The sequence below is a fragment of the Dipteris shenzhenensis genome, chromosome 15, assembly GCF_047967505.1.
Source record: "Dipteris shenzhenensis isolate YYH24624 ecotype China chromosome 15, Dip_SZ_1.0, whole genome shotgun sequence".
Taxonomy (NCBI): Eukaryota; Viridiplantae; Streptophyta; class Polypodiopsida; order Gleicheniales; family Dipteridaceae; genus Dipteris; species Dipteris shenzhenensis.
The window spans coordinates 31,066,740-31,093,012 of NC_141610.1; the positions used below are offsets into that span (position 1 = coordinate 31,066,740).

Genomic DNA, 26,273 nt, shown 5'->3' on the forward strand with positions numbered 1-26,273 from the left:
ATAGCCTCTGTACCTCCGAATTTAACAGTGCCATCTCAGACCAGTGTGTCTACCCTATGAGATGGTCAAAGTGGAGGCCTATAGTTTGGCAGTCCCCTTACCAGCACTAACCACAGACCTGGATCCATCCTCAAAGATATGCCAAACTTTCTATTCCGGAAACCGTAGAAGCAAGCTGGCCAAACCAGTTGGAAAATAGTCCGTTAATTTACATTTATGACAGTAGAAAGAGTTTCACTATTTATTATTTTAGTTTGACATCACATATGACATGATGTCCGTGACATTTCTTTTGACTCTTGACTCTTTACTTCGACTCTTTGCTTTGAGATTTGTACTATTGTTCATTCACTTGCTCAATCCACCTCATCGACTCATTAATAATGATCAGAATATAGAATCGGTTTTGGTTCTACAATTTCAGGTTTTTTATTTCTCATGTCTAGATAAATATGTTTGGAATGATGAGAAATGTATTACATTTAAGATTCAAACAAAGGGATGAATGCGCATCAACAAGTGAGACGATTATCTACTTCATGAGGGAGAACCAACAATGCGACATCAAGAACCAACAATCAGGAGGAACATAATGTCTTCTCATACGATACTTGTTGAACCAAAAGAAAATGCCACAGTCTCACACCCAGGGAAAAGTCTCTTATCTGTCTTAGAAAGATGCTTTAGATCTCCCAACATGATGATCTGACATTTGGACTTGCCAGTGTAGCTCTCATAACTATGTTTCGAGAGCTTAAAATTTTCAGTTTCCATTTTTTAACAACAGCTATAGCTGAGGAGAAATAATGCCAAAGGCAGGCAATGCAACCCAAAATCCCGGGCCCCATGAATCTGCAAAGACCTAACAACCCCATCAGACTCCTCCTCATATGAAAGTGTAAGATGCTCCTAAGTCAACCAAGCCTTGGCACCCGATGATATCAAGAAATTCTGAAATCAAAACAGACAGGAGCTTCCATATCCATCCAATGACCTTTCATCCCCCCCCTACAGTCTTGAAATAGTGCCTTGATCCTTACTTTTGAAGCCATACTGTCAGCAGTGCTGTTATCTGCCCATTTGTGAAACTACACTACCAATACACTAGCATGATATAGAGCTAAAAAAAGAAAGAGTTCACACATGAACCCTGGTCCTCATTTGTCAGCAAAGCGTGCCAAGCACTCTTTGGAGATACAAGGTAGCCTCATGGATTATGAAGTTCTGCCCAGAAGCTGTGTTCTTCCACCGTTGCATGCCACACCAACAAAGAAACCAGGGGGTTCATCTCCACAATATTGTCTTGACCACTGCCATGCTTCAAGTTCCACGTCATCTCAAAAAGGCATTATGTGCATGAGGAATGGACAAGACAGTCTTCCATATTTGGATCCACCAATCATCTTCAACCCTAGTTCAAGTTAACTTGTTGGACTGAGAGCTAGGTAAAATTTCTATCCTGAATCTGACCATAATTATCCAGGAGGGGAGGGGCCACGGTATCTTACGCGGCTGCAGCTCAAAATCATAGAGGAGGGTTCTTTTCGACACCCGCGAGAAAGGACTCTCCTTCTCGCTTTGCCAACCCCGGAGGAATTCCAGCATGGACTGAGTCCGATGACATTGAACAATTCGCCAGCTCCAAAGCAAGCCATCAGGGAGCCAGAGATCTCCAACAACGAGCTCAAGACTATGTTCGAAGTGAAAGAAGTAAAGAAAGAGCCAACGACGGTGGAGAGTCTCGTGATGGAAGCTGCGTCGCCAAAGATGGGTCAAGCGCAGGATTGTCCTAAGACAAGCAAAGAGACCCAAGAATCGATGAAGGAAGCAGACTTGGTGAAGCAACTGAAAGAAGTGCAAGGAATCTTCACTGCGAGACCGTAAAGGAAGACCCACAGGCCCCCACCGCCAACAACCCATCTGGAGGAAAGAAAGAACGCTGAAGAGAAAAAGACTTCTCCTGGTGAGAGTCAAGGTTCTACAAGAGGTAAGCAAGTTGCAGCCTTTCTAAACGAGGACATTCTCTCTAATTCTATAGACTAGCTGAGCAACACTTTTAAAAGTGACAACTTTCACATCCAATGTCCAAATATAGTCATTCAGCCACTCAAATTGATCGGAAAACCCCATTTGAGCATATCTATGGGGTTATATTTTGGAAAACCTTGCATATATAGTATTAAATATTACATGTATTTTATGAAAGTGATATATAAGCCCAAGTTAATACTTATTTACAGTAATTTAAACTTCTGTAGAAACATGTCCATAAATATCTTGTTATTAATACTATAAAAACACTTGAAAGATATTGCCATATGATATAAATGTGTTTAATAAGTAATTATTTATGTATAATATTATTATATTAAGAGTGATTATGAGGGACGTTTCTTAAATGAATTATTTTTCAATACTTTTTTAAGGTAATAACAAGGGTACAAAGGGATGTCTATGAATAAGAAGATTTACGTTATGTAAAAATGAATGAGTGCTAGTCTGTATATTTTTATGATAAAGGGATCTAGTTCTAATGAAAATAAAAGTGTTAAAACCATGTTTCCTAAAGAAATACTATTTTTAAAATCTCTTGAAAAACACGCTCGTATAAACCTGCTCATAGGTTTTTGCTTGTAAAATTGACGCATCCCTCCTGCACCTACCAACCAAAAACAGACTAAGAAATGGATTTCGAAGGTCCCTGCCACTATTGAAAAGTCCCTTCCTTTCACTGAAGGTGTTGCCAAGCCCAAACCCTCTCTGGACAAAGGTAAAGGGAAAATAGATAACTCTCTAGTGCTGAACAATACCTTTGATGCCCTGGCTGATTGTGAGACAAAAGAGTGGATTAAAAAAAATCAGAATATGGATTTGGATGCTCAAGTAGAGCCACGCTGGTCAAAAGACTTTGAAGAGGACATCGATAGAGATGATGAGATGACCTCTTCCACGCTTAGTGAGGAGGACTTAGAAGATGACCAAGACATTGTCATTGCTGATGAAAAGGATATTCCGGTGCAAGGAAAGACCTTTACTCAAGTGCAAAGTAAAAGAGAAAGCTCTCCCACGGTAAAGGTGCTTCCTCCCAAGTCAATAGCCCCAACCCCAGGGCCAGAAAGGGGACTAGAAAGAATGGTAAATAAATCAATAGCCATTCTCTCCCTCAATGTCAGAGGTCTCACTAACTCTAGTAGAGGAGAAGAGGTAGCTTCTTGGCTAAGAGCCAATAATCTTTCTCCTACATTTCTTACCTTACAAGAGGTCAAAGTCTCTTGAGCCTCTCTTGAAAATAGACTTAAAACTATTGATAAGAGAAGAAACTCGTTCTTCACCCAACATGAGGAGGGAAAGGGTGGTGTGGCAGTTGGGATACTTTCTAATTATTCCCATGGAATTTTAAGTGTTGAACTGGATGCATTACACAGATGGATTATGCTCAAGTGCTCTTTAGAGGGCCAGACTTTCACTGTGATTTCAATGTATGCCCCTAACAGTATACAGGATAGGAAGGTCAGTTGGGAATCTTTACTTCATGCAGGCAACAAGTGTTTTGTGGTGGGGGACTTCAACATGGTGGAGAACTCCACTGGCAGATGGCTTGGAAAAGGTACCGTAATCAGAGGTAGTGAACTCACTGTATGGGAGAATCTGAAAGAAGCCCAAAGCCTTGTTCACATGGGGATGAAAGGTTCTTTTACTTGGTCCAACAATCAAGTTGGTGTCAACAGAAGAGAGGCCAGATTGGATAGGCTTTATGCATCTCAAGAGCTAGTAAGTCATTCTAGTTTTCTTCAGACTCAAGTCTTCTCTTCTCCTGCTCTCTCTCTCTCTCTCTCTCTCTCTCTCTCTCTCTCTCTCCCCCTCCGCAGCTCCCTCCTCCCCCACTGCCTCCTCCTCACAGCTCCCCCCTCCGCGCAGCTCCCTCCTCCGCCCGTTGCCTCCTCCTGGCAGCTCCCTCCCCACAGCTCCCTCTTTCGCTTGCTACCTCCGCCCCCGCTCCTCCACTGCTGCTCCTCCACCCCTGCTGCCCCGCCTGCAGCCCCACCTGCAACCCCTCCGCCCTTCCGCTCCTGCTCCTCCCCCCGCTGCTCCTTCGCTCCTATTGCTCCCCCCCCCCGCCTGCAGCCCCGCTGCCCCCCCGTGCCTACTGCCCTCCTCGCCTGCAGCCCCGCCCACCTGCAACTCCCTCCCTCCGCTGCCCCTCCCTCCCTCCGCTGCCTTCTCTCCTTTTCAGTATAGTTTGGATGCCCCTCCGGTACTCCCACCCACCATACCGATCGGGCTACACACCAACCAAGTCATTCGAGAGGATCTCCTGTAGCTACACACCTTTTAGGACTTGGTTGGAGGGAGCTTCCAATAAAGCTGAGTTTCTACAGAGATCACTGTCTTCGTATTTCTTCAAAGGGATTCATCACACCACTGGGGTACACTGAGCTTCATATGTCTCACTCACTACGGATCTCCATCGGACAGTTTCGGGTATCATCACACCGCCTCCGCATAGAGAGCGGCAAAGCAGAGGGGATCCCTAGGGAGCATCGCATATGCACATTGTGTGACTGTCAGGAGGTTGAGTCGGAGGAGCATTTTATTTTCAGGTGCCCAGTGTACTACGAGATCCGAGGTCGCTACCACTGACTCTTCAGAGATGGCTCCGGGCACCTTTCCAGATTCCTTGCCTACCCAGATCAGAGATGCCTCGCGGCCTTCATTCACGAGGGGGTCCGACACAAAGAGTACTTACTCAGGCAACGGGGCTTGGCCACACCATCAGACACCTCTCAGAGCAGGATCACAAAGTTCTTCCCATCGAGTGACATTGATCGTTTAGTCTCTAGCCGCAAACATGACAGAGACCCTGACCCGACAACTGCATCACGACAAACGAGGCGTCGAGGGCACACACAGATCACTCTGGGAGACCTCGCATCATTGTTGACCCGGGACACGTCCCACGAGAGTCACGGTGGCTCTGGTCTTGCGTCGAGCCTCCTCCAGGAGACCGCGACACATGGCATCCCGCCGGACGCCAGCGTCCCATCACCGGCTATGCACCAACCAGGGCGACATGACATACGGAGGATTCCGGTCTGCTCCAGTCTTTTTTCTTTTCATTGTCACACCCAGATGTATTTGATTATGTATGATCAGACTTAGGACTCAGCACGGGTGATGATGCTCGTTTAGTAGCTCCACCCTTACTATGATTTGTATCAGGTTTTCTTTCAGTCTCATAGACCCATCGGTCTTCCGAAGACTCTAATAAATTTTCTTTCTTTCTTTCTCCCCGCTTCGGCTCCACCCTCCTTCTTCCACCCTCTTGGCTCCCCGCCCGGCCTCGCCATCCTCCCTCCTTCTTGGCTTCACCCCCTCAGCCCCCCCCCGCCTACACCCTCCCACAGCCCCTCGCCCACCCCGACAGCCTCGTTTCAATCCCCTGGGGGTTCTCTCGTCATGAGGGGGGGGTACATGCTCCCGCTCCCACTCTCGCTCCTGCAAAAAGACTTAGTCTGACAAGGGTCTATCCTACGAAATGGGAAAAGGTGGCAAGGATACGGATAAAGCCACCAAGAAAGACGAAAATAAAGCCAAGAAACAAACACAACTGAAACTCGAAGATGTGAACACACGCTACAACCGCAGTAGACTCGGAGTGGACAGCAAAGCAAAGGCCAGACCCACCACCTCAGCTTCAGCTTCAGCTTCAGTTTCAGCTTCAGTCTCAACCTCGGTCTCAGCTACATCCTCATCCTCAGCCTCTGCGCCAGCCTCAGCTTCAGCTTTAGCGCCAGCACTAGTTCCAGTTTCAGCTACAGTTACAGCTCCACTTACGCCCACAGCCTCTGCAGTTACAGCTACTGGCTCTGATATACCCCTACCCATGACATCGATTGCTCTACCCTCCCCTAGGATAGAGGGGTTGCCACTGACACCATCTCTCCCTTCTTCTCCCGCTACAGTTCTCTCTCCGATTATGACACCTACTTTGGAGGGGTCATACACTGTTCCGCACTATTCGACCTTCCTCTCCCTTTTGCCTCTTAGTCAGCCCACACTCCCACACCCTGCTGGGATCGCCTCCAAGCCACTATCATCTCCATACCACACCCATCTCATCCAATCATCACCCAGCCTCCAATCTCATCCTCACACTTTCAAGCCACAGCCCTTTCAGTTCCCGTTGGAGCACGGACGAGCTGAACCATCAGAGGCTTGGGAGTACTTGCTGATGGAGGTCTAGGGCATCCGAGAGCATGAGAGGGAGCTATCACACTTCGCACAGGAGCATACATGCTTCACCCAGAAGCAAGCACATCTCATACAGGAGCAGTCTCAGGCTATCCGCCGAGACCAGGCTGACCTTATTCAGGGGCTTAGACAAGAGATCTCACAGCTCTGACAGGAGGTCACTGCTATACGTACAGTCCCAGAGAGCACCCCAGTTGTGGATGCACAAATTGCGAGCATGCAATCTGCCATCGAGGAGACGTCCAGATAGGTCGATGTAGCCAAACGGGAACCTGCAAGGGTAACCGTTTCGGCTACCCTCCTGGAGCAGCAGCACAGAGCCAACAAGGCTCTAAACATCAGAGTACGTGGGATTCCCCGCACTGAGGCTACACCGATGGCAGAGGCGCAGGCCTTCGTGACCACTATCCTAGGGGTGACTGAGCACAGGATTGAGAGAGCATGGCGGGTTGGGAGAGACCCCAACCGACAGCAGTCCCTTATCATACGGTTCCATGACGCCTAGGCACGACTTTCGGCTTTACGTCGTAGGTCAGCCTTACGAGACCAGCCAACGATCTCCATGGATGAGGACCTCACTCCACTACAGGTTGAGGAGAGGCGTCTTCTGTTGTAGCAGCGGGACCAGGCCCGCAAGGAGGGGAAGTAGGCAGTAGTATGAGATGGATGACTCCTTACACGCCCCCGTCGGGCACCCACCTCTCCTCCCGCATAGCGGTCTATGAGACCCAGACATCCGAGACCCTATCCTGGGCAAGGTCTATGAGACCCAGACATCCGAGACCCTATCCTGTACCATCTAGAACTGTAATGGTATCTTATGGTCAGAACCAGGGAACTTCTCGGAATCCTATACAGGTCACGACATAGTCTTTTACACAGAGACACATGAGAGTCCAGAGCGCCCCCACTACCAGTAGTCAGCAGGTATACATGGGAGTCTGCTACAGAGATGAGCCGAGGGATACAAGAGGGGTACGAGGGTCAAGAGGAGTCGCAGTCCTTTACAGATCCACACTTTTAGGAGCCATCTCAGTGGAGCAGAGAGATCCACACTCCAGGTTTCTCTAAATCCGGATTCGACACATGGATAGCCGAGATCTGTTTATTGCAGTTTACTACTTTCCCCCCGAGACCTCCCGCTTCGCCAGAGAGATTCGAGGGGAGGATGAGACATCACCATTCGCTGCTCTTTATCAATCCATTGTTGACTTCTCTAGCAGCCGCGGGGAAGTCCTCCTAGTTGGGAACTTCAACGCGAGGACAGGCGCTCGTCAGGCACCACTCCTCGACTTCAGGGATGATTCCATCTATTGCCAGACATTGACCTTGAGGAGGCAGATATGCTACGAGTTTTGGCTGACAGACGAGGACCGCTCACATCTTATGGGCAAGCCCTACTAGACCTCGACAGGATGCATGATCTCATTATCTATAATGGTCTTGATAGATGGCCCGCTTCAAGTGGCTTCACTTGCTTTCCACATGGGGGTGGCTTCAGTGTTGTGGACTACATCATGGGATCCCCTGCCTTCACATCTCGCATCACTGACTTTACCGTGGCACCTCTCCCTCCAGGGGCTGATCATACATATCTTTTCTTTAGCATTTCTACCCCCCGCCGCACAACACTTTCTACCCCGATGAGTTCTTACTCCACATACCATGATATACACTTTGATCGCGATCACTCACCTACTTACTCTAGCCGTTTGTACATACTTCTCGCATACATTGACTTTATACCCCTATTAGAGGATCGTGTTGCCCTAGTCACTTGCTCACTACACGAGGCCGCTCTTCACGCCTTCCCTCACACCACCCGCTCCACCTTCCCACCACCACCTGGGACCGTACCCTGCAATAGCTGGTACGATGATGAGTGTAAGGCTTTACGCCGTCAGCTCATATTCGAAACAAAAAACAGCCTTCTGAGCGAACCAGCGATGCTATGCAAGTACCATCGTCTGATACATAGGAAGAAACTAGACTTCGTGCATCGGAATGAGGAGGAGCTACTGAACATTCTAAGGACTTCTGGCGGAGATTTCTAGAGGGACGGTCCCCACCACCACTCACTGACACTGAGGTATGGTCTGATTATGCACGCACGCTCTATGATATTCCAAATCAGCCGGCCCCTAACCTATCACATATGCCACGCCCCACATCTTGCACCCTCTTCACTAGGGGGGGGGGCAAAGGATGCCGTAATGAAACTTCATAATGGCCGAGCAAAGGATCATGAGGGACTATGCACTGAGTTCATTGCATATGGGATTAACCTAGCCAAGCTGTTTAATGAAGTTGTTTGCTTGGGGTTTCCACGCACCTCGACCATCAACACTATCTCACCCATCCACAAGGTAGGGGATCCCCTGAGCCCGAAGAACTACAGGACCATTATGATTGGGCATGTCATGTCCAAGATTTATGCAGCAGTACTTGATTCTGAGGTCAGCAGATTTGCGGAGTGTCGCGTACTCAGAGCAGCGGGACAGGCTGGTTTCAGATGGGATCATGGGACCATGGAACATATTCTCGTGCTCAGATTTATCATCGAGGAGGCGAGGGCGCAGAAGCACGGGATATACTGCTGCTTTGTGAATTTCCACAAGGCATTTGACACCGTTCCGAGAGCCCATCTCATACGTCACCTACAGGATTTGGGTTATGACCAGGAGATCATTTGGGCTGTCATGGCACTTTATGAGCGAGTTTCAGGCACAGTCCGAACAGGATCTGGATGGACGGACGAGATCATGAGCACTATCGGGGTCAAACAAGGGCGCCCATTATCACCTACCTTGTTTGGCCTCTACATCAACGAGCTCGAGACAGTGATGCAGGCACAAGGTGGGGTAGGTTGCTCTCTCGCGGGCACGCTGATCCGGATATTGCTTTACGTAGACGACGTGGCTCTCTTGTCTTCCTCAGCAGAGGGCTCCAGAGACACCTTGATGCACTACAGTTCTTTTGTGAGTCTCATGATTTGGATAAAACCAAGGTTATGATCTTCAACACATCTCGAGTCGTCATGCGTGATGAGTATTTTGCATTTGATGGGTCCCCTGTTGAGGTAGTTTCATCATACACTTATCTTGGGGTCGTCTTTTTTGGACTCATCTTCACTATGAGACCCACGATGCATGCACGCCTGAGCAGAGGATATGCTTCATTGGCTAGACTAGAGAGGCAGTGCTTCTGCTCTCACTTTCAGGATCCACGGACCAAAGGGTTGCTTTTTGACTCCTTGGTCCGCCCAGCAGGGATGTATGGCAGTCCATGCTGGGTGCCAGACTTGTCGGATACAGAGTGGGCCAAGGTGGAGCGGCTACAAGTTCTCATGTTATCACGGATGATCCGTGGTAAGCCATCCGTCCCTCACCAGATCATCCGAGAAAAGTTTGGGTCACCCCCATTACAACTAGATGCTGCATTTCAGGTCATTACGTATCTGTACCGAGTCAGGGAGTATGGGGATTACACATCCGAGCGTAGCAGGATACCATGGCTAGCACTGTCCTCTTCTATGGCACTTGCAGCAAGGAGAGACCAGAGGTGTTGGTATGCACGCACAGAGAGATGGTTTGCAGGACTAGGGCTCCACATGGACAGACTACCCCCTTTCTAGTACAGCATGGATGCTCCCTTCTCTCCCCTACTATCACACGCGGTCAACCAGGTTATCCGTGAGGATCTACTACAGCGACACATTCCGGACTTGGTTGGGCCCGAGTGATCTTCCAGTGAAGCTGGGCTTCTACAGAGATCACTTCTTACATATCATAGGGGAGGGTTTCATTGATCCACCAAGATACATGCAGATTCACCTACCCCACTCGCTGAGGATCTCTCTTGGGCCAGTTCCGGGTCTCTTCTCACAGACTTCATATTGAAAGCGACAGAGCAGAGCGGTTACCCAGGGAGAGACGCATATGCACACTGTGTGACATGCAGGAGGTTGAGACAGAGGAGCACTTCATATCCAGATATCCTGTTTACTATGAGATCCAAGGGCGTTTCTACTCCCTCTTCAGAGATAGGTATGGGGTTTTGGCCCGTTTCCTCTCTTATCCAGACCAGCGATGTTTGGTTGGTTTCATTCATGAGATGCTCAAACACCGCGATAGGATACTTCGAGCATGAAGACACGAGCAGACTTCTCCCGCGACTGATACCTCTTAGAGCTCTATCACGGAATTCTTTCAGCCAGATCACATAGACCCCCACGAGGCAAGACCTCGACATGACCGTGACCCGACAGCTCAGACAGAGGGTTGACTCACAGATCATACTTTGGGACATTCTCTCCTTGTTTAGGATCGGAGCCCGACCGACAGGTTAGATGCAGAGCTACGACCAGGAGACGTATCAAGACTGCACCCTGGGGGAGGCGACAACGCTCTATTGCTGACCTCATGCCTCCACCTCCACAGCCTCATCCATCCTGCTGATATCCTGCTGATGATGATGATGATGATGATGATGATGATGATGATGATGATGGTTATGATGATGTCGACGATGACGCTGAGATTGATTGATATATACAGTTGAGATATGACTATGTTGTACTTAGGTTGTACTTAGGATTTAGTACTACCATTTTGCATTTTTTGCATTCTGCATTGGTGTGGATGCTTGTTTAATAGCTCCACTACCACAGCTCATTGTATCAGGTTTTTCACAATTTCATAGACCCATCGGTCTTCCGAAGACTTTAATAAACTTTCTTTCTTTCTTTCTTTCTCTAACCACAAGCTTGTGCTCCTCAAATGTGACTTTGGCCTAGGACAAAAGACCACCTCCTGGTTTAAGGCTGACCCTAAACTCCTTGACCTTAAAAGTGTTCAGGAAGGGATAAAAACAATCTAGCTGATGGCCTTCTCTGAGACTATCTCAGCCAGTGATTCCTAGTGTACAGCTTTGGAACAGACCCAAAGATTACTCAGAAAAGCAAGAAAAGATAGAGCAAAAATAAGGGCCAAGAGAATGGACATTATTCAAGACAAGATAGTCTCTTTGGAAGGCTTAGCCAGACAGGGAGACTTACATACCCAGGCTGATTTGGTTGGGAAAAGGCAAGAACTCAGGATACAAGAACAGATTTTACTTAATGATACCAAAATATACTTCAGAGATTGGTGGGCTGGCAAAGCTGAGAGACCTACCAAGGAATACTTCAAGCTTATTAGAAGAAAAAGATCTAATGAAGAGATTCCCCTCCTTAGAAAAGCTGACAATTCTCGTGTCTCCTCTCTTGAAGAGAATATAGATCTCATTCATCTCCACTTTCATAATTTGTTATCCTTCACTATACAAGTTGATGCTGATGTGAGTAATGCCAGGGAACTCTGTAAGCTTGCTAGAAAGAACACTGTACTCAGCTTTGATAACAAATACCTTGACAAACCTCTTTCTATTGATGATGAACTTTATGAGGCTGTCAAGGTAATGGCAGATGGCAAAACTCCAGGAGAAGATGGACTGCCTATTGAATTCTACAAAAGATTTTGGTCCACTGTTGGTCCCTATCTCCTTCTTTTATGGAAAGAGAGTGTTAACAGTGGGAATCTACCTACTCATATCAATGGGGGTCAAACTAATTTCTAAGGGGGGGATAAGGAGGAATTAAGAAATTGGAGGCCACTCACCATGCTTAATTGCAGTTACAAGATTTTTGCCAAAGCCCTTGCTTTGAGAGTCAAAAATAGAATGGCTAAGTGGATACTACCAAAACATAAGGGTTTCATAAAGGGCAGCCATTTATTGGAAGCCATCATTAATATTTGGGAGGACTGTGAATACACTACGAAATCAAATCAAGATATCTGCTTTCTGAAGGTTGATCTTGATAAAGCATATGATAGATTGGAGTGGGATTTCATCATTCATACGCTTTCTAATACGAGACTTGGCCCCTTGTTCATCTCCTATATCAAACTTCTTCTCACCAATGCCTCATCCAAGGTCTATGTCAATGGTACCATAAGTCAACCCTTCTTGCTGAAAGATCTATAAGACAGGGTTGTCCTATTGCTCCCTTACTCTTTGCAATTGATGTAGACTCTCTAGGATGGCTTCTTCAACATCAAAGCCAAGATGGAAATTTAAAAGTCACTGAGTTACCTTCTGGCAAACACCTTATATGCCAATAGTTTACTGATGACACAAATTTAACCCTCAGGAATAAGGCACAGGATATTTAAAAAGTTATGGAGTGCTTATACATTTTTTGTAAAGCTTCTAGATCCAAAATCAATCATTCCAAAACTAGGTATGCAACTCTCAAAGGTGATGAGCAGGTTGTCTTGGAGAAAATGGGTTGCCAGAGAATCAAACATGGTACTGTGTTCAGATTATTGGATATCCCTACGGGCTTTGGCATCTCCCTCAAGCAAAGATGGGACTGGGTTTTTAACAATCAAAACAAGATTGAGAAATAGAGAGGTTTCCAGGCCAGTTGAGTTGGAAGGAGAATGGTTCGTAACCATTGCACCTACCCAATTGTCATTTTCTACCTCATCTCTTGGTCCCCTTCTAGAATAGGACTTGACAGGTTCATCAGAATTTGCAAGTTCTTCCTTTGGGGGGGCAAGATAGCCAAGGTCAGATGGGAATTTTGTATCAAACCCAAGCAAGAAGGAGGCCTAGGGGTGGTTGATATAGAATAAGCTTCTTTGAAGTTATCCTCAACTTGGATAATTAAAAAAATTCTCCATCCTCCAGAGGACTGGGCTCAACTCTTTCTTAGGAATGTAAGATCTTTAAGATCTCTAAGAGCTCCCAAGTGAAAAAACTATCCCATGCTGTCAACCATCTGTAATCCTGAACCTTGCAAAGCCAAAGGCAATCAGCTTTGGCAATCTCTATGGACAGCCTTTGAAGGAATTGAAAGCCAAATTGTCTTCTCTGGCAAAGGGCCTTTTATGTCACTAGATTTAACATGGATCTCTGTTATCTTTAAGGAGACTTTTCTCTCTGATGAAGAGTTTAATATGGCTTCTGAGCTCTTCAAGAAAGGACTACAATGTTGGGGTCAGCTATGGAGCAGAGTTGAGTTCAGATGGAAAACCTGGATTGAGATCACGAGGTAATTCAGGTTAAATAATCAGAACCAGGCTTTGATCATGAACAGTGTTGCGGTTAGCTATGGAGCACAGTTGAGTTCAGATGGAAAACTTGGATTGAGATCAGGAGGGAATTCAGGTTAAATAATCAGAACCAGGCTTTGATCATGAACAGAATTCACCTCTGGGAGGGTAATAAGCAATGGAAAGTGATAGAAATGAGAGAGAGAGAGAGAGCAGGAAGCCAGTGAGCAGAATGTCGAATGTGCAATAGAATTGAGTAAAGCAATACAAAGAGGGAATAAGGTTTTGTCTAGTGCAAGACAAAAAGGCATAGTGCTCTTCCACAAAGTTGGCTGCAACATCTCCCCCATCATGAGAATGTGGAGCTAATGCATCTGACACAGCCATGCCGGAATCCCTTTTCTTCTCTTTGGCTATGTGCTTATTGCATTCTCCAATATAATGTCCTGGCTTCTTGCACGGCAAAGCAGGTATGGACTGACGCAAGAAGTATTGTACGGCTTATACCAGCTGCTGATCGACCGTACGATGTACGGACACCCACTTTACGGGAAAATTGTAAACAAAGTACGATCGTGTAATAGACCTCTACAAACGTCTACGACACTGTTGTACGGACAGCATATTCAAAATCCGTACAGCATACGGACGCTATACGATTGCTTGAGCGCACGTGTACGGACTGGTAACTCTTGCTATACGAAAAGAATGTGACATGTTGTACAAACGAGTGGCACAAGACCTGTACGTTATGTATAGCGGCAAACAGTACGACTGACGTACAGCTGTACGGATGAGCAGGTCGAGGCTTTATACGGATTCCCGTGTGGAGCAGGCGGTGAACACAAGTCCAGGGACAGAGGCAGGAGTTTGACGATGGGCTCTAGGTCCAGAAGCGAAGGTAGGCTCTAATACCAAATGATAGAAATGAGAGATAGAGAGCAGGAAGCCAGAGAGAGTGAGCAGAACGTCGAATGTGCAATAGAATTGAGTAAAGCAATACAAAGAGGGGATAAGGTTTTGTCTAAGTGACAAACCTTATCCTTCACTAACCGTAGTTAGTGAACTAACTGTGGTTAGGAAAAAAAACCTCTAAAAGAGGGAAAAGTACCCCTAACCCACTTATTAATTTTACATTGGTCACTGCCTAGAATTTATCAATAATTCTAACAGAAAGGTGGAACTTTTTTTATCTACAGCAGAGAGTTCAATTGGATTGAGAGTACTTCCTTCTTTCCTATTCCTACCCCATCCAAGGACATAGAGGATCTTTTCATTGTCCTTAATACCAAATGGAATTTGCAGGATTCTAGGGACACATGAAAATTCAGATTTTGTTGCGTTTGGTCAAGCTCAATCCCTGATAAAATGTCTGTCCTACTTTGGTTAATAATGCACAAAGCTGGACTAACAGCAGAGGACTGAGAATTGGGAAGGGAAATGGCAAGTGCATGAGATGTCCTTCTTCAGAGGAAGATGTCTTCCACCTCTTTGTTTCCTGTCCTACTGCTAGAAAGGTTTGGAAAATAGTACAATATGAAACAGGAGGGCCCATTAATTGGAAAGCTATTCTGTTAGGAGACTCTTCAAAGACAAAGCAAGAGATATGGGCACCCATCAGAGCACATGCACTGTGGTTTATTTGGATAGCCAAAAACAATTTTCAGTTTAACCAACTTGATTTGCATGCTGATATACTTTTTCTCAACTGGATGCACACAAACAAGGAAAATTGCAAAGCTGATAACTCAACTCAGATCTGATGTTGCCCTATTTAATGTTGACCTTCAAGACCATGTACAAAGATGCTTTGGGATGGACAAAGATGCTTTGGGATGGACAACACTACCCCCTTTGAAATCCCTGCTGACTTTGCTTGTTTTCTTAGGCAGATCCAAGCTCCAATTGTGAAGAAGGAACCAATTTCCCTCAATGAAGCTCATGATGCGGCCTCTGATGACTCTGATAATACTACTCTACTAATGATGATACAGAGGAACCCTCCTTTTAAGTCTGCTGCTGTGACAAACTCAATTTCTGTCAAAAGTTTTTTGCTGATGTAACTTCTCCCCATGGGGGCTGGCTTTTCCACTCTAAAGACTATGTATCGATCATATCTTTGTTGATATAATATATTACAAACTTTTTCTGGCCAAAAGAAAAAAATTACTATGAGATAGATTCCGGCAAATAAGAATTCAGCACTCCATCCGTCTCTCCTCTAACAGTTGATGCACTTTTATGAATTCACATTCATCTACTGTACTACCTTACTTACGAATGAGCATTCCGCATTGAGAGATTGTGAGCACCCCAAATCCATCCTTCGAAATAGCGAGAGCTTCTGTGTTTGCAAACTATGTGTGCCAAGTGCATGTTTATCCGTCGCTCTATCCTAGTAAAAACCACAGCTTCTAACCTATATGAGGAAGCTCTACCACAGGTGGCCTAAATACGAATTTTGTTCAGGCTTATGGCACAACTAATTAGTAGTAGGTCTAATGAATAAATCCAAATCAGAGGTTTTTGAGGGTATCATAAGTTGTCATAGGATGCTTGAAGATGCACACTTGATGGCTTTCTTGTCATAGGGCTGCTTGAAGATCTTCACTTGATGGGCTTTCACAGACAATTCCTTTTTTTTTTGCATTAGAAGGAATACTTGTGATGTCTTGGATGCCTTCTGGCCATTCCTTCTTGGATCTTTATGACCGCTCTACTCTATTCCAATACAAGCCTCAAGACTTGAGGGGAAGAAGGAGAATAGTGAGACTTCATTGCTTTTTCTTCCTCTGGGCCTACATCAAACTGTAAAAGGGAAGTTACTTGCACCCCTATTAATTCATTGATTTGGCACTGATGCAATTGCCAAGAGATGCTCTATGGATCAAGTACACAGGTATGCTGAAAACGAAAGCAAGCAGTGCAAATCAATGCGAAATGAATGTCAGGCGTAGAGGAGGCTCATCGATGTCAAAGTGTTTTTTTTTTTTTTTGGGGCAAAGTTATCAGCAAGAAGAGTGCATGGCAGGAGTGAATAACCAAACTCGTGGAAGCTTGTTGCTGAACAACAGGGAAATCCAAGCCGGGGGAAAAAGTGGGCAACTTCAACACCAAATAGACTCCAAGGACAGTAGACAAGGAGGAGCAAAAGAACGCCAAGAGAGTCAAGGCTCCACCTCCAAAGGAAATCCACGCATATCATAGCATAAAAGACCGGGAAGCAATAGGCCACTAAATGCACCAAGGCAAGGGAGGGATCCAAGTTCAACATCTGCAGAATGGCGGATTCATCACAAAACCCCCAATAACTCCACAGGCAAATCCGTTAGCAATGGTAGGACTCAATTGAAGATCTAATTTCAAAGTATAAGGGACGAGAGAGTGAAAATCTTCATTCCCATTTGCAAAGGTTTTTGCAAATAGCAATGATTTTGCAATGCAATACAAAGGAAGAGTATTTGGTGTATTTCCCGATGACGTTTGTAGACAATCCATCAACTGGTTCGACCAATATCTGGACTCATTCCATCACTTGCAATGCATTGAAGAAGCCTTCTTGAAAAGGTTTCAAAAATGAGTTCAGCAAGGAAGATGCGATGCTGAAGCTCAATAGAATCAAGCTGAAATAATGTAGAGAATTGAGGTACAACTATGCAGCCCGAGCGAGGGTGCTCACCAATTATCCACAAAGACGAGGAAGAACAAGAAGAGTTGGTTGCCAAAAAGGACTCAAAGAAGATAGAAAGAGAGGAGCTGAAAACGCTTCTCAAAGAGATGGAAATAAGAGGAGCTCCAAAAAAAGAAGTTTGGTGCACCAAGTACAAAGTGGATGGCATACCAATAACGAATGTAGATTGAGACGATACTGCAGACCAGCAGTGTTGGTCCCACAAAAGTAAACGGACCAAAGAGGCCCACCAAGTAGAGAAAGGGCAGAAGGCCCTATCAAACAGAAAGACTCAACAATGTCAACACTGCATGTTTCTTCTACAGGAAGGAAGGTCAATAGAAGAAGGGCTAAAAACTGTGAAAAAGCAACTAGGTATACAGCAAAGGGCATATGACCAAGATGAGCAAGCATTATCTACAAGCCTAGTTTTGGCACATATCGAAGTGATTGTGGTCAAGGTTTCATGGGAAAAAATAAAAAAGGATGGCAACTAAAAAATCACAGGCATTGAAGGAGAAGGAGCCTTTGCTAGAGCTGAAAGCAGAACTTGAATGCAATTAGCTAACAAATCAGAATACAGAGAACAGTCAGGCACCACACTGAGCAAACACAAGCCAGAAAGTGATGATGAAATAGAAGACATTCCATTGGAGCAGAACAAAATTAATGCAACATGGGAGAAATTCCATGAATTCAATGTAATGATTTCAATAGGCCAACTGTTGGAAATTTTTCCCCAATGCACTAAGTTCACCCAGCAAGCAAGTAATCAATGGCAAAGACTTTAACCACCAGAGTGGAAGTGACCAAGACAAAGATCTAAAACCAAGAATTTCAAATGACCTACGTCAAGCTAAGAGCCACATGATTAGGAGAGTCCTCCTTAATGAAGGCTCCGCAGTCAACATCTGTCAGAAGAAGTCCAACAACAACTTAAGTTGAAGAGCTTGAAAATATCACCCTTCAAGATTCATACAATGGATCAGTGGTGTAAGCAAAGGACGTATGAGATAATCGGGGCTTCCTTCAACATTCATCATGGCCAAGATGAAAAGTCAGCAGGGATACCCCATGCTGTTGGGCAGGCAGGCATAAAAGTCACAATTGAGAATGAAGGCAAGGAGGAGCGGATACCAATGCCGAAAATCACAATCATGAAAGAATGCAAGCCTAAATGCTTAGAATTCGAGGAAGCATTTGCAACAAACATAGAAGACAAGCTAGTCACAATGAACGTTGTGGCGGTGGCAATATGAGAGTAGCAACATAAATGCCAATGAAGGAAGGGGAGCGAATGGAGGAGGAGAGAAGGAAATCAAAGAGGAGCCCACGCATGGCATCAGCAGAATCAATGGCAATGGCTGAATTACTAAGGGGTCAGCCATCAAAGAACTTAAAGTGGATTCCCAAAAAAGGCCGAAGCTGATACAAAGCAATGAGAAGCTCAAGAACTCTTTTCGCAATACAAAAGTGTCTTTGCATGGGAATACACAAACCAATAGGGTGTACCACCAACTTTGATTCCACATCAAATCCCTTTGATCCCGTATACAAAGCCAATCAGGCAACAAAGAAACTGAATGAACCCAAACTATGCAAAGCTGGTTACAGCTGAAATCGATCGAGTACTTCGGGTAGGATTCATCCATGTGGTGGAATGAAGCAGATAGTTCTTCCCCATCCTCATTGTGCCCAAAAAGAATGGAAAGTTGAGGGGGGCTGTGGACTATAGGAAGCTAAAAGAACAAACCATAAAAGACACTTTTCCACTACCCTTCACCGATAACATTCTAGACAAAGTGGCAGGCAGGCCACGAGATGTATTCATTCATGGACACATACAGAGGGTACAATCAAATCATGTTGGCCGAAGAAGATAGAGAAACGACAATGTTCATTACCGAATGTGGGCCATAGTCAAGCAAGGTCATGCCATTAGGGTTGAAGAAAGACCCAACCACATTTTAGAGGTTCACAATGGAAACCTTTCTTCAAGCATGTTTTCACACGATTTTTCAATGTACAATACCAAGCTGACGCACTTACGAGGGCCTGAGGAAGGCGTTCCAAAAATACATGGAGTCTCAAATCTCCCTCCACCCATACAAGTGCATATTCTATGTCTTTTCAAAGTATTGTTGGGGCACACCATTTCAAATGAGGGATAATGACAAAGAAATCAAAGATTGACGCCATTTAGAAGATGAATAAGTTCACTCTTTTGTAGGGTTTCTGAACTTCTAAGTTCTATCGAGAGATTCATCAAGAAATTTGCTAGGGTGGCCAAACCCCTAGGTCAGCTTACAAGGCAAGAAATCAAGTTTCAAATGGAATGCCGAATGAGCTGAAACATTTCAGATTCTGCAAGAGTGGTGGTGAAGGCACCGATACACTTTTCCAATGGGTTTGCCTCGGTATCGCATTCATACTGTTGTACTAAATGATCCTAATCGCTTAAGCCAAACTGGAGTAAGATTTTCGACGTGCATGCCGATATGTCAAGAATGGCAATTGGGTCAATTTTGGCTCAACCTGACAGGGAACATGGATTTTCCCATATTCTATGCAAGCCGACATGTTCTCAAAGGCGGAAACAAATTACTTGACCACAAAAAGGCGAATGTTCTCAAAGGCAGAAATGAATTACTTTACCACAGAAAGGGAGGCCTTGGGAATGGTGTACAATGTTCAAAAGTTTCAGCACTGAACCTTTTGTGTTCTTTGAGGATCACCAAGCATTGCTATATTTGATTAATGAAACAGCCATGAAACTAGGACTAATTCGATAGATGTTTCTACTGCAAGAGTTCAATTTCAAGATCATTCATAAACCTAGTTCGTCCCACTATGGGGTAGATTATTTGTCTCATGCTGAAGGAAAAAGATCTAAAGAGGAAATGGACTATGAGCTACCCCATGCAAGATTGTTCAATGTCTCAATGTACAAAGATAAACACGAATAGACCTTGCACCACCTCTCTGCAACCACATTCCAAGAAGGCATGTCAACAGAAAAAAGGCAAAGGATTGCTGCTTGCACTCGAATCCTAGAAATATACATTGATCGCCAGACATCTATGAAGAAAGGTGGGTATTATGATATGAATATGACACTCCGGAGATGTGTCTTTCCATATGATAGGGAGATAGTAATGGCCAAAGCACATCAAGAAGTTAGGGAGGTCAGCACAATGTATTATGTATGCATACATAGCAGGGCACTGCATAGCTATGGGAACCCTACCAAAAATGGGAGTTAGACTTTATAAGAACATGGCAGTGGCAACCATGTTACCAAATGGACCGAAGCAAAAGGCTGAGGAGTTCTTGTATGAGAATATCATATGCAGATTAGTTGCCCGATCGAAATCATGTCGGATCAACGAGTTCACTTCATCAACTCAATAATACAAATCATGACAAAGGAATTCCTAATTCAGCATAAGAACTCAATGTCTTACAATCCATGTGGATAGTACACTTCCACACAGTCTCTCTCACATGTCTAACCTAATCCATGCTCTTGGAAGGCGCTGGGCCCAGATTGGTGTACAAGGGTTGACAACCTCGCTTACTTAGTCAATGGCATGAAGATCAACCCGTAGCACAATTCGTTGTGGTGGAGGAGGAACCCACAAAACTCAACCAAATGGGCACAGCTGGCAACTAGCTGCTAAACGTCAAATAAAATTTAACTGCATGAAGGGACATGAGCATGGAAGAGGAAGGCACTAAATTTGGCCAAGCTTCTTCAAAAGTTGGAAGCATTAAAAGACCACTATGCTACAAAGAAAGGAATCCCATGAGAAGATCGAATGAGCAAGGCATGTCGCAGAGGGGTAACCTAAACTCACCGCATTTGCATGCATCTTTTTCACAATCATGGAGAATAACGCTTATTAACACTTTGTCTTGCATTCCACATTCCTTAAATAAACCCAGCAAGGGTCCTCACGGCAAATATTACCAAGTGAAAAAGCTATAGGAAGGCACACAGACGGCATGCCGAGTCAGGGCGCATATCTGCCCAGAAGAAGAAACCAAATTTGAGCAAGTGCAATAACCTGCAGAGCCGGAGACAAAACAGGAAGCATCTACGTAGCCTGCACCGACCAAAGAAGTGTTGGAGATAAGTGCACACTAAGTGTACTATTTCCTAGTCTACATTTGTCTAAGTCTAGTCTAGTCTTTGTGTCTTGAGTGTGTGCCATGTGGCACCTCTACAATTATCCCATAAGCACTCTTGCTTTATGTCTTGTACTTTGGCCCATATATTCATGGGTCACATCATTGCAATCTATCAGTCTAGCTTGTGTCTTGTCTACACTCTTCTCAAGGTATTTCTTGTCTTTCAATCTTGTTATTTCATTTCTAGTTTCTAGTTCTTGCTTCCATATTCCAACTTGGTATCAGAGCCATGTAGATTCCTCTTCTCTCTCCTCAGTCTGCCGTAGCCATAGCTGCCTCTTCTCAGACTTTTGCTCCCCTCAGCTGGTCGCCATCTCTTTTTTCTGCTCGTCTTCTTCACGCTGCTATCGTTCCTGCTCAGATCTGCCCGCCTCTTTCTGCCCCGCCATCACAGCACGCCATTCCGCTCCAGATCTGCGCACCATCTCTGCCAGATCTGCGCAGTTCAGCTCCAGATCTGCGCCCATCAGCTCCCGCTCCTGCTATCACTCCTGTACCTGCATCAACATACGAGAGTGTCCGTACAGCCCATACGATTGTACGAAATCCGTACATGCTGTCCATACAGTTCGTACGACTGTACAGAATCCGTACCTGCACAGGCCGCACTTCTCCAGCTGCTGTTCGAGATCTACGCCATCTTCACGGAGATCTACGCCATCTGTTCGACCTCCTGGATTGCGCCCCTTTTTGCACCTCTGCCTTTGCCTGGGATTAAGGTACTGTGCTTTGCCTCTTTCAGTTTGCTGAGCGGTCTCTCTTTTTTTGCTGGTTCCTCCTGCTTCGATGGACTGTCATATGCTATGGCCTTGACAAAGTGGTGAGAGAACCGGCTTCTTGGATCTCTCCTTTCATTTATTTCTGCAATATTGTAAGGGAATAGACACTGCCCTTGCATCCTAGCAAGAGGTAAGACCTTCCCACATGGCATCTTCTTCTCATTCTCTCGTATCTATCGACAAATTCAATGGGTCCAACTTTCATACTTAGCAAATCAAAATCAAGTGCCCTCTTATGAAAGAAGGTCTTTGGGACATTGTTCACCGTGCTGCTCCCGAAGGTCCCGACACTGAGCAAGTTGTCACTGCCAAGAACGACAAAGCCTATGCTATCATCTTGCTCGGCCTTGGAGATGATTACATTCATCACATCTCCGACATACAGTCTGCTCCTCAAGCATGGATCACTTTGGATACCCTTTTTGGACCTCGATCTAAAAACTCTAAGATTGCACTTATGATCTCATTTTTTGATCTACATATGCAGGAAGGAGCTACTATAGCCTCTCATGTCAATTATCTTCGCGGTCTTATGGTTCAGCTTGCGTCAGTCAAGTCTCCCATCTCCGAAGATATTGCTATTGCTGTGCTTCTCAAAAGCTTACCTGACACCTATGCTACTCTTGTCACTACCTTCAAGTATCACAATAATCCTTCTCTTGAGGGTATCATCAATGCTCTCCAAGAGGAAGAAAGAACTCAACAACGAAAGGTAACTGACACTGCATTTTTAGCAAAGAAAGGAAGTTCTAAGGTAAGAAAGCCTTGCACTCATTGTGGCAAAACTAATCATATGGAGAAGGACTGTTTCAAGGCTCATCCATGCACCATTTGTGGCCGTGATAATCACCGGGAGAGGGACTGCTACTCCAAACCCTCTACATCAGCCCCTGCATCTACCTCAGCCCATGTTGCTGCAGCATCTCCATCAACAGATCCTGCTGTTCCTTCCTCATATGATGAGAAGTGGGCTTTCTGATTACTTCTATTTCTTGTTTACCACCTTGACCACCGATGATGTAGGTCAAGGGGTTCTAGTGCCTTGGTCTTTTTGTTTGACTACAGTCAGTCTTCTGTCTATCTAGTCTTATCAATCTATTTGTCTTTCAATCTGACTATGTTTTGTTTTAGATCCATCTTGTCCCTACCCTTGTGGACCCATATGAGGATATCACTTGAGGAAGGGTGTCTCAGGATCTTTGTCTGTCATGTCTTCTATCTTGTCTCTCAGTCTATCAGTCTTTATGTCTATCTTCTAGTCTTGTCTTTCTGTCTTACTCCTAGTGTCCACTTAAGGAGGGTGTTGGAGATAACTGCACACTAAGTGTACTATTTCCTAGTCTACATTTGTCTAAGTCTAGTCTAGTCTTTGTGTCTTGAGTGTGTGCCATGTGGCACCTCTACAATTATCCCATAAGCACTCTTGCTTTATGTCTTGTACTTTGGCCCATATATTCATGGGTCACATCATTGCAATCTATCAGTCTAGCTTGTGTCTTGTCTACACTCTTCTCAAAGTATTTCTTGTCTTTCAATCTTGTTATTTCATTTCTAGTTTCTAGTTCTTGCTTCCATATTCCAACTAGAAGTGGCTAAAGAGCCACAGCAAGAGCAGCTGCCAAAACAACAATAGGAAGCAAATGAAAAGGGGGAGCAACCGATCCAAGAAGCCAAATAGGAGAGCCAAGCACATGATGGTTATTTACAACTAGGAAGGAGAAGGCTTGGCACCAATTTCCCAAATCGACCTCAAAAGGAAACAACACAGGATCTCAAACAATATAGCCATGCCCACTTCCATCTGTTCCAGTAAGCTATCAATGTCATCACCCATGTCTAGAAAAACTTTCAGCCCCTGTAAGCATGGAGTTTCTCTTACAGAAGGCAAAGGCAGACATGCAAACACTGAGGCTATGTGTGCCGCCTTGGAGATAGAAAGGGCCCAATGCAAGAAAGACGAAGGAAAAGCATAAGAAGCCATCTTCCAGCACAACAAAGGGAGGAAGAAGTGAACCGAGATATCGGTTCACTCAAAGACAAACTGGCCGAAGCCAAGCAGAAGCACCATACCAAAGCCATAACCAAACGAATTAGAAAAGAAAACATTGATCTCAAGGCGCAGGTGGAAGTTTTGGAGCCACAAGCGAATCAAGCAACGGACAAAGTGCAACTTCTTGATTTAAGCTTGAGGAGGTACAACTCAAATTCACAAATGAGGCCTCCAAAATCTTTGAGGGCATTCAACAACAAATAGAGGAGCTGCAAACCAGAGTGGAGGAGCTGTTGCAACTGTTGACCAGGCCGGAGACAAAACAGGAAGCATCTACGCAGCCTGCACCGACCAAAGAAGTGGCTAAAGAGCCACAGCAAGAGCAGCTGCCAATACAACAAGAGGAAGTAAATGAAAAGGGGGAGCAACCGATCCAAGAAGCCAAATAGGAGAGCCAAGCACATGACGGTTATTTACAACCGGCCTAGGAAGGAGAAGGCTTGGCACCAATTTCCCAAATCGAACTCAATAGGAAACAGCACAGGATCTCAAACAATATAGCCATGCCCACTTCCATGTGTTCCAATAAGCTATCAATGTCATTACCCATGTCTAGAAAAACTTTCAGCCCCTGGAAGCATGGAGTTTGTCTTACAGAAGGCAAAGGCGGACATGCAAACACTGAGGCTATGTGTGCCATATTAGAGATAAAAAGGGCCCAATGCAAGAAAGACAAAAGAAAAGCATAAGAAGCCATCTTCCAGCACAACAAAGGGAGGAAGAAGCAAACCGAGAAATCGGTTCACTCAAAGACAAACTAGCCGAAGCCAAGCAGAAGCACCACACCGAAGCCATAACCAAACGAATGAGCAAAGAAAACATTGATCTCAAGGCGCAGGTGGAAGTTTTGGAGCCACAAGCGAATCAAGCAATGGACAAAGTGCAACTTCTTGATTTAAGCTTGAGGAGGTACAACTCAAATTCACAAATGAGGCCCCCAAAATCTTTGAGGGCATTCAACAACAAATAGAGGAGCTGCAAACCAGAGTGGAGGAGCTGTTGCAACTGTTGACTAGGCCGGAGACAAAACAGGAAGCATCTACGCAGCCTGCACCGACCAAAGAAGTGGCTAAAGAGCCACAGCAAGAGCAGCTGCCAAAACAACAATAGGAAGCAAATGAAAAGGGGGAGCAACCGATCCAAGAAGCCAAATAGGAGAGCCAAGCACATGATGGGTATTTACAACCGGCCTAGGAAGGAGAAGGCTTGGCACCAATTTCCCAAATCGACCTCAATAGGAAACAGCACAGGATCTCAAACAATATAGCCATGCCCACTTCCATGTCTTCCAATAAGCTATCAATGTCATCACCCATGTCTAGAAAAACTTTCAGCCCCTGGAAGCATGGAGTTTGTCTTACCGAAGGCAAAGGCAGACATGCAAACACTGAGGCTATGTGTGCCACCTTAGAGATAGAAAGGGCCCAATGCAAGAAAGACAAAAGAAAAGCATGAGAAGCCATCTTCCAGCACAACAAAGGGAGGAAGAAGCGAACCGAGAAATCGGTTCACTCAAAGACAAACTGGCCGAAGCCAAGCAGAAGCACCACACCGAAGCCATAACCAAACGAATGAGCAAAGAAAACATTGATCTCAAGGCGCAGGTGGTTTGGAGGCACAAGCGAACCAAGCAACGGACAAAGTGCAACTTCTTGATTTAAGCTTGAGGAGGTACAACTCAAATTCACAAATGAGGCCCCCAAAATCTTCGAGGGCATTCAACAACAAATAGAGGAGCTGCAAACCAGAGTGAAGGAGCTGTTGCAACTGTTGACCAAGCCATCCCAGCCCTCTAGATACGATGCCCTATGGAAAAACGACTAGGTCCTGATTTGGCACTTGGAGGAGCAGCAAATGTGGCATAAGCAACCTCCGCAGGGAAGACCGATTCGGCCCACCAAACCCCTACATTGCCCAAAAGTCACAAGGAGGGACGCGCAGCATCTTTCCCATCCTACGAACTAGGCAAATGAAGTCTTGATGGAGTAGCAAACGTGTAGCATAGCAACAAGCACAAGAGGCAACTTAGGCAGTCAACCTCACAAAAGATGAGCCCAAAGCTGAGGTCGATCCAAGCATCCAACATGTGAACAAGGAAAGTCATACAACAAAGGGAGTTGTGTCACCGATCACCCTAAGAGGACCAATGTACACAGTGCAAGCATGTTGCAGGGACTTTACTATAAGCTGGCTAAGAACCATTATTACAACATGTACCAAATCTTAGAGGTCGA

General features: G+C 45.2%; 1 protein-coding gene across 3 annotated transcripts in view; it reads right to left on the reverse strand.

Moving 5' to 3' along the window:
* LOC147893682 (Glyceraldehyde-3-phosphate dehydrogenase-like family protein) overlaps positions 1-26,273 on the reverse strand; it is a 92,060-nt gene that overhangs the window by 26,936 nt on the left and 38,851 nt on the right. The window lies entirely within an intron of this gene.